General features: G+C 48.8%; 1 non-coding gene across 1 annotated transcript; it reads right to left on the bottom strand.

The window, feature by feature from the left end:
- Positions 1 to 5,461: 5,461 nt before the first annotated feature.
- On the bottom strand, positions 5,462 to 5,533 carry TRNAC-GCA. The gene has a single exon. It is a non-coding gene; the product is annotated as a tRNA-Cys (tRNA).
- Positions 5,534 to 9,723: the final 4,190 nt, after the last annotated feature.

Raw genomic sequence — 9,723 nt, 5'->3', positions numbered from 1 at the left:
CGTGCTCCCAAATTTCCTCCCAGAGCTTTGCTTGTCTTCCTTTCACCCAGAACCATCCTTCTTCTCCTGGGCTGCAAGTAGCCATCCCTGGGAAGCCAAGAGGCAGGCACAGGATTCTACCTCCCAGCAGCCAACCGCACCTCCCCAGGCTTTGCAGAACGACTGGTGGTGCTCTACTAACCCCACTTAGCCGCACTGAGGCGCTTAGCTTCTGCCCTGCCTTCCTCAGCTCGACTTTCCTCTTTTGCCCCATTCCTGCCTCACTCCCTCCTTTGGCAAGTCACACAGAAGAGCCGGCCGCCATAGGCCAATCTCCCAGGGCAGAGGAGACCAAGCCACAAGGCTTCAAAAGGTGACTGGTTCAGATCCTCTAGCTTTCCCCTGCTGATGCCAAGGCTTTTTCTCAGCTCATTTCACCACCCTCTGCCATGCAGGGGTTGGGGCTTTCACAGGGACAGACCAGAGGCAGCAGTCGGAGTGCCTTGCTGGAAAGGCAGAAAAAGTAAACCCTCCTGTTTCTGAACCAGGGACCTTTTGCTTGTTAGGTAAATGTAATAATCACTACACTACAGACACTCTGTTGCAGTGCTTGCTCCCTCCCTTCATAAGAACAGCCATACTGGGTCAGACCAAAGGTCCATCCAGCCCAGTATCCTGTCTGCCAACAGTGGCCAATGCCAAGTGCCCCAGAGGGACTGAATCTAACAGGTAATGATCAAGTGATCTCTCTCCTGCCATCCATCTCCACGCTCTGACAAACAGAGGCTAGGGACACCATTCCTTACACAGCCTCCCTAATAGCCATTCATGGACTTAACCTCCATGAATTTATCTAGTTCTCTTTTAAATCCTGTTATAGTCCTAGCCTTCACAACCTCCTCAGGCAAGGAGTTCCACAGGTTGACTGTGTGCTGTGTGAAGAACCTCCTTTTATTTGTTTTAAACCTGCTGCTTATTACTTCCATTTCATGTTCCCTAGTTCTTATATTATGGAAACAAGTAAATAACTTTTTCTTATTCACTTTAGGGTGTGGGGTCTGGGCTGGGATGACTTTAGTCCCAGGCTGGGGTCTCCTGAATGATGGGAAACTTCCTTTGCTGCTACCAAGGGACAGCAGCTACTGGCGACATAGCAGGGCTGGGATGAGAGGGGAATGTTGCATGGACTTTATCATACAGGCCCCATCCTGCTTCTCAGAGCCCACAGGTGAGAATCTAGAGAAGGGTGAGTCATTTCTCAGCTGCATTCTCAGGAGTAGCCGGTAGCCGTCCTTGACCAGAGACCCAGGAGAGCAACCACGCCAGTTCTGCGGAGAGCTCTGGCTGCCAGGGGATCCAGGTGGCTTTGCTGATCGAGTGTCCGCACTAAGCTCGGCATCAATATGGTGATCCCGGGGAAGCTTGGGGTCCCCAGGTTGCCTAAGGAGGGGTGAACCGGCCCAGGTCGGAAACGGAGCAGGTCAAAACTCCCGTGCTGATCAGTAGTGGGGTCGCGCCTGTGAATAGCCCCTGCAGCATAGCCTGGGCAAGACAGTGAGACACGGCCTCTTTTTATACAAACACCCCCCGCAGAGCCTGGAGGGGGGATGGGAGCACCCACACGCTGGGGATTCTGAACTGGGGGGAGGGACGCCCCTCTGCAACACGGATCTTGAAAAGGGGAACAGAGACACCCACAGATCCCGGATGGGGGCAGGCAGGGGAAACCACACACGGGAGCTAGTTCATGGGGTGGGGGGACACACCCATATGCTCCATTGCACCATTCTTAATGAGAAAAACGGGGGCATCCACACAACACGGATCCTTAACGGGCGGGGGGACACCCACACACTCCACTATTAACCAGGAGGGACAGGGGCACCAGACAGCCCCAGTAGCGTGGAGAACACCCACATCCACCGGATCCCTCATGGGGGGTAAGACAGAGGGGATTGTAATGGGTCCCAGCGCACCCACGCACCAGGGCTTGTTAAGGGCAGGAGGAAGAGGGACTCCCACCTCTGCCGCATGGGGGTGGGTCGCCTGCTGGGATCATCTGGGCATATTTCACCTCGTCAGCTCCCTGCCATTGCCTTGGGGGCCCCTTGTTCGCTGCCTCTGGCACCCAGTTTAGCCTCCTTCCTGAGGGCTGAAACGCTTTGATCTATCTAAGGTCTGTGGGATCAATATGTGTCATGGTGTAATTCTGTGTTATTCGGGGGTCAGACTAGCTGAGCTAATGGCCCCTTCTGCCCTTAAACGCCATGAAAACATTTCCCTGGTTTCTCCTTGCGCCTGACAGACACTGCGGTGAGGGGCCCAATAGAAGATCCTGGACACACCCACACACCAGGTGTCTTGCAGCAAGAACTGTGATCTTCATTTACACACGGCAATGATGGGGATTTAACCAAATCCCGTGCGGAGCTTGTTCCACTAGATGATTAGCCTCATTGAAGTACCCAGACCTTTTAACAATAAGTGAAATGAAATGGCCACATGATGGCAACAGAACCTAAGAAACGTGTTAGTCTCTAAGGTGCCACACGTACTCCTGTTCTTTTTGAGGATACAGACTAACACGGCTGCGCCTCTGAAACCGAAGAGATGAGAAGCCATGTTCTTGTTCAATGTGCATTGAAGCTGAAAAGGGAGATGTTTCCTCTTTGAATCCTAAGCCCCCAACTCTAATCCACTAAACACCCCTTTCCTCCCACAGCCAGGACTAGAACCCAGGAGTCATAACTAGTGGCCCCCCTTAACCTTCTCTCTGTGAGGAAGAAGAAGCTCTGAGACCCCTGTGCTGTCCTCTTGCCACCCTGCCTAGGCTGCACTTGAAACCCAATGGGGTTTCCTTGGGCAGTTCTGAATCTTGCTCCCAGGAAGAGTGTAATTTTAGGAGCAGGTTCCAAATAGTGCAATTAACCAGCCAGAAGGGGCAGCAGGTATCGGTGTAGGAGCCATTGAAATAATCACAGCAAAGTAGTTCAGGGAAACTGTTATTAATGAAGTGTGAGTGAAAGGTGAGAATCTGATGGTGTCAGTGTCACACTAGAGGGCGCTGAGATGGTTTTAAATTTGTCATCCAAACCCAGCCACCGCCTAGCACATGTTTTAACCTCTTCCTCTCTTACCGTTGCTCCTTATCAGGGAAGGGGAGAGAGCAAACGAGCAATAGAAACAGAGACCTAGTGACCAAAGCAAACATTTCTTTGCTCCTTGCTTGGCTCTGTCAGTTATTTGGGTACAAACTCACCCCCCACCCACTGTCTGGGCTGGGCTCAATGGGCAGGAAGAGCTCAGCTGTCAGTGGGACTTGGGGAGCTCGGGACATTACTGTGAGCTGCTTGAACGTTTAGGTGAAAACCACCTAAACACGGACACAAGGTCTAGGCTGCCGTAACTCATCTTCATCTGCGGCTGTTGAAGCTACAAGGCAGAGGACTAAGTACAACATTTAAACTTATGTTTGACCTCAGAGAATAAAACAAATGTGTCTGTGAAAAGAGGGGAGTTGAGTTCAATCCCTTGTCACCATCAATGTGCAAACCAGGAACCTGTTGCTTTGCATTCCTGATGTATCGCCATCATGTGGCTATTCTCATAGACTTTAAGGTCAGAAGGGACCATTATGATCATCTAGTCTAACCTCCTGCACAACGCAGGCCACAGAATCTCACCCACCCACTTCTATTACAAACCCCTAACCTATGTCTGAGTAACCTATTCTGTCTCAGTCCCTTTAATTGAAAAACTGTGGGTTTTTTCATAGAAACTATATTTCCCTCGTAGAGACTCAGGGGCAGATTAATCTACAAAGGAAAGGTGATTCCAAGGCAGTTCTGGAGGAGAAGGGAATGTTTTCAGCATCACTAAATTATTTTGTTGTGCCTCACAGAGAGAGAGAGAGAGAAAATAAAGCTATTAATTTGTGCTACCAACACACTTCACAGCATGAAATACAGAATTTTGTGTTCAATGAGTTGTGTTAATTTACATAATATGAAAAATATGTTTTGGGCAATGCATGAAAACCTCACTGCATTGAACAACCCACTTGATCTAGTCAATGTACTACAGAATATTTAAAGATGTTAAGAAAGATGTGCTTATAAATTAACATGTTGTGCCATTTACATACGTACAAAACACAGAAGAAACTGAAATATTTGAGCTACTAAAATTTCCACTTTCTCACAGCATTTTAGTTCTCAAGGTTGTTTTAATTTTGCTTATTTTTTTGGAACTAGAAATGGGGAAAGAGCACATTGAAGCCAGTAGAATTACCGCAATGAGGGATTAGTCTCATTATTTGCCACTAACAAAACCTTTGTTAACACAGAGTTAACTTTGACTGTGACTATCTCTTACCTTCCAGAACATCCAGTTCAGTAAAACTCAAACTCTGGAGAAACAGGGAATACAGAGTGAGGGTACATGCCAAGATAACCTTAACTCTGCTTTCTAGAAGAGAATCCGTGATAGCATATGAGAACAAGGAACGGTTTGGGGACAAATTACAGCTACTTCCCAAGAGTTTGTTTCTTCTGTAATTAATTGATCCTGGCCTGGTGTCTGGCCGTGGAATTTACTGATTTTTTCTCAGCATATTTGTAAAGCAGTTTCTTCTTTAAAAGCTCCTTTATTCTAGGTTATACAAACAGGTCACTTCCCCAGCTATTTCAAGGAGATGGAATTTTCCTGACCCACAGGGAACTTAAAATAACATGCTCAAGATCACACATTCCTTGGGAGAAAACGAAGGGGAAAAAAAACCAAAACCCACCAAACCGTTGCTGTTTCTACCCAAATGATCAATGAGACCAGAAAGTGAGACTGTGCAATTAACTGTCTGGGACTACACTGACTCTGCAGTTACTTGGATGCAGACACACCCAGCTCTACGGTTGGTAAACGTACAGAGACTCTGCTGCTGCTCATGAACTAGCAGCACATGACCTCTGAACAGCTGCCATTCGAATGTATCTGAAAGTTACACAGAACAACGATCTGTGTTAAAGGAAGGTTGCCATTTATTAGAGCCCCAGTTGATGCCGTGTGCACAGAGGATTGAATGTGTAACAGGGAGTTTGGTAAATCTTGGTTATTTTAGTTTTGTAACAGGCTCCTGTCCACCCCCAGTAGAGTTTTCAGTCCCAATGGCAACTTACTTACCAAATGTAATACAGACTAGTCCATGCCTCCCAAGTGGATGTGGTTCTTGTTCTTCTGCACATTGTAGCCCATGGAGGCCAAGGACCTGCCTTTGTGCCTTCATGTGCCTTTGTTTGTTTGTGATGAAAACAAACCGACACTTAGAGGATTGGAACTGATTTCAGCCGGGGGACATGTTTGCTAGGTTTTTATGCATTTGCACAGGAAAACATTGAGTGGGTCCATTCATTTCAGGGATCCCTATTTAGTGGAGCTCCTGAGCATACTGGAAAAGAGATTATTTTTATTGAATAAACAGGCTTGAAGGGGGCACTTGGAGTTGAACCAAGGACCACTTGATCTGCAGTCAAACACTCTACCACTGAGCTATACCCCCATGACATTTGCATAGGCAAGTCCATGATCTTAAGGATTTTGAAGGACGGGCTCTGCCTCAGAGAGCTCCTTTTCTATTCCGAGGCCACAGGGGTTTTAAAAATGGGAGTTAATTAAACTTTACATACACATGTAGACACCACAGCTTGCACACCCACCAACATAGCTTCCCCCACTGACATAGCTACCACCTCTCGGGGAGGTGGGTTAACTGCACGGACGGGACAGTTCTCTTCCCTCCGCTTAGAGCAGCTTCATTATTTATGAATAGGTGGGAAATAACCTCCTGAATGGACAGGAACCAATGTATCAGATATTGCTGTGTCTGCATTCAATATGGGTAACTGGTCATATTGGGCTGGATTAGTAGGAGCGTTGCCAGCAGATTGAGGGAAGTGATTATTCCCCTCTAGTCGGCACTGGTGAGGCCACATCTGGAGCATTGCATCCAGTTCTCTCCCCCCGCCCCGACTACAGAAACAAATTGGAGAGAGTCTAGGGGAGGGCAACAAAAATGATTAGGGGGCAGGGGACTTACGAGGAGAGGCTGAGGGCAGGGCCGCCCCTCTCTGCCCCCTCCCCTGAGACTCACCCTGTCCATTGCCCACACCTCTCTGCCCCTCCCCTGAGGCCCACCCTGTCCACCTCTTTCTTTGGTCATCTGTTGTTATTCCTTGAAACATCAAGGATGGAATAAAAAGCTGAGTTTATTCCAGGGTGAGGAAAGAAAGGAGCCACCAACCCCCTGGCAAAGCTCAGTGCCCCAGAGAAAACCTGCCCCCTGCTATCGCAATCACTGATGTACTGGGGATATGACGGGAAAGGGACTGTCTGAATGATCAAGGCAGGAAATGGACAACAAGCTACAGCAACGTCATTAGCCACAAACTCACTCTCCTCATGCTCCAGCCAGAAGGGAAAAGAGCAGGAATTCTTGCTGTTCAGCCACGGACACACTTACACAAGGGCACAGCAGTGTGTGTGTGCTGAGGAGGCTGGCTTCAGGAAACAACTGGAATTGATCACTCAGTGAGAACAGGACTAGAGTGCAGTGAGACCCACCCACCCAGCAAGGAGTTGTGGCCAAGTGGTTAAAGCAATGAACTAGACATCCATTGGGGTTTCCCTGCACAGGTTCAAATCCTGCCAACTACAGAGAAAGTTGTGGTTCTTTAGTTTCAATGCAGCTGGGTCTTGTCTTACTCTAAAGCTATGTCTACATGAAAGAGTAACATGGCTTTAGTTAAAGTGTTTTAATTTAACAGCTGTTGCATGTCCACCCTATGCCCCTGTGTCACCAGAGCACATCCGTGCTAGCATCTCTTGGATTGCCACAGAGAGCAGTGCATTGTGGGTAGCTATCCCACTGTGCAGCTGGCTGCAGGGTGCTTTGGGAAGGGTTTGCAATGCCTCACAGGCTGGTACAGCATCACATGATGCAGGTTTCTATCCCATTGTTCCATGGGCATCCTACTAGATTGCCAGCTGCTTTTCAACTGCAATGTGTGTGGTGGGGTAGAGAGCATGTGTGTGTGTGGGGGGGGAGAGACAGTGTGTGCATTGCGGAAGAGTGAGTGTGTCGCACACTGTCTCTAAGTTCAGACAGCTGCTGGAAGCAACCAGTCCTGAGGCAGGGGACAGCCCCGACATCAGCCCCCCTTCTCTCCCTGGCTCAGCTCAGCACAGCACTCTCTGTCACACGCACACACTGCTGCCTGCTTAGCTCTGTGTCAGGGGTGCTGGAACAGGGGGGTTAGGGGGCCATGGCCCCACCACTCTTTACTGGCTGTTAGGACAAATGATGGGGGGTGAAGGGTGCAGTCTTGGGGAAGAGGCGTCTGTGGGTGTGGCCTCGGGGGGAGAGGTGGTGGGGGTCCTTCAGGAACGGGTGTCATGGGGGTGCCACAGTTCAGACAATGGTGCCCCTCCCCCCACTGTAAGGAAGCTTCTGCCGCCCCTGCTCTGTGTTGGCAGAGCGGGAGAGAGCAGCATCCACGGCAGTGATTTGCTCCCCGGGGCTCCGGCAGCGGGGTTCGGAAGGCGACTTAAAGGGCCCGAGGCTCCGGCCGCTGCAGGAAGCCCTGGGCCCTTTAAATCACCAGCCTGAGGAAGCCGGGCCGGGCTGGCACAGCATATCGGCTCTTGCCGGTACCCCATACCGGAACATACCGGCTTACTTTCACCTCCGGAAGGTCCTCACGTGGATCAATAACTGGTTAAAAGATAGGAAACAAAGAGTAGGAATAAATGGTCAGTTTTCAGGATGGAAACAGGTAACTAGTGGTGTCTGTACTGGGACCAGGACTAGTCAACATATTCATAAACGATCTAATAAATAGTGAAGTGACAAAATGTGCAGATGGTCCAAAACTACCGGCTTGCTTCCTAGAATGAACGCTCCTTGAGTGGGGTGATCCACAGGGAGTAGCTCAAACCTCCAAAGTGCCCGGCCAGGGGAAGGACAATAGCACAGCAAGGGAGGGGTGTGGCAGTGACATCACAAAGGCCTTTTGCAGGACCTCAGACTATTGGTCAAAGGTGGTGGGGAGGTGGTGACCTCACAGAGAGATGCTGACATCAGCCAGGCAGGACAGGGGCGAGGGGCTAGGGAAACCTCAGAGACCCCTGTGGCTTTGCTTCAGCAAGTCTCCTTCTCCAGGTCTCTCTCTGAGGACAGAGAGAGTATTCGGGTTCACGTACGTGAGCGCCAGGAGGAACCTCTTTTGAGTTTTCTCCTTCCCTTTTAGTGATTTTACTAGAAAACAGCCGTCCCTGTTTAGAAGGTAAGAGCCTCCTCACGGTTTGAAACCTGTTCAGTCTGATCCATCTGGTGACATTTGAATTCTAGGCATGGAAAACACGAGCTTAAGGAGGCCGAATTTTATTCTGCTCCTGGGATTTTGTCCCTTAGAATCACTGGGGACATTGGGGTTTGTCTTTTTTGTTTCACCTCTTCCTCCATCTCTCCCTCCTTTCTCTTTGTCTCTTGCTTCTTTTGTCCTTTTTCCTGTTCCCCTCCCAACACCAGGAGGTGCGTGTCATGGAGGAGTGCTCTACAGCTTCCACTGTGGGAGGCCCACCCAAAAATGTGGGGCTGAATTAGTACTCAGCCAATCAGGGCCGGATTAATCTTTTGTGGGCCCCAGCACCAAACGTTTCTGTTCCCCTCCTAATACCAGGAGCGGGGTGTGTGTGTGTTGCGGGGGAGTGCTCTGCACCTCCCACTGTGGGAGGTCCACCCAAAAATCTGGGGCTGAAATAGTGCTCGGGCAGTGATCCCCACCGGTGACCTGGGCCATCCATTGGGCTCTCTGGTGAGAACCTTCAGCCTCCCGTCCTCAGTCTCTACCCTGATTGGCTGAGCAGGGGGTTACTGATAGGAAGGAGACTCAGGTGCTTGTTGTTCTCTTTGAAGACCAAGTAAATAAGTCAGAACCAGTCATATGTTTGACAAATTTTGCTGCTTCTCTGCATTAATTGTCTCTGAGCAGTTAATGATTCTCTCTAACATTGAGAACTGGTTAAAAGACAGGGATCAAAGGGTAGGAATAAATGGTAAATTCTCAGAATGGAGAGGGGTAACTAGTGGTGTTCCCCAAGGGTCAGTCTGAGGACCAATCCTATTCACCTTATTCATAAATGATCTGGAGAAAGGGGTAAAAAGTGAGGTGGCAAAGTTTGCAGATGACACTAAATTGCTCAAGATAGTTAAGACCAAAGGAGACTGTGGAGAACTTCAAAAAGAGCTCACACAACTAAGTGATTGAACAACAAAATGGCAAATGAAATTTAATGTGGATAAATGTAAAGTAATGCACATTGGAAAAAATAACCCCAGCTATACATACAATATAATGGGGGCTAATTTAGCTACAACAAATCAGGAAAAAGATCTTCGAGTCATCATGGATAGTTCTCTGAAGATGTCCACGCAGTGTGCAGAGGCAATCAAAAAAGCAAACAGGATGTTAGGAATCATTAAAAAGGGGATAGAGAATAAGACGGAGGATATATTATTGCCCTTATATAACTCCATGGTACGCCCACATCTTGAATACTACGTACAGATGTGGTCTCATCTCAAAAAAGATATACTGGCATTAGAAAAGGTTCAGAGAAGGGCAATTAAAATGATTAGGGGTCTGGAACGGGTCCCATATGAGGAGAGATTAAAGAGGCTAGAACTTTTCA

This window comes from Mauremys mutica, unplaced genomic scaffold, assembly GCF_020497125.1.
Source record: "Mauremys mutica isolate MM-2020 ecotype Southern unplaced genomic scaffold, ASM2049712v1 000763F_np12_subseq_1:109279_obj, whole genome shotgun sequence".
Classification (NCBI taxonomy): domain Eukaryota; kingdom Metazoa; phylum Chordata; order Testudines; family Geoemydidae; genus Mauremys; species Mauremys mutica.
Note: the sequence above shows the minus strand (reverse complement) of the source record. Positions and strands in the feature narration are given on the sequence as shown.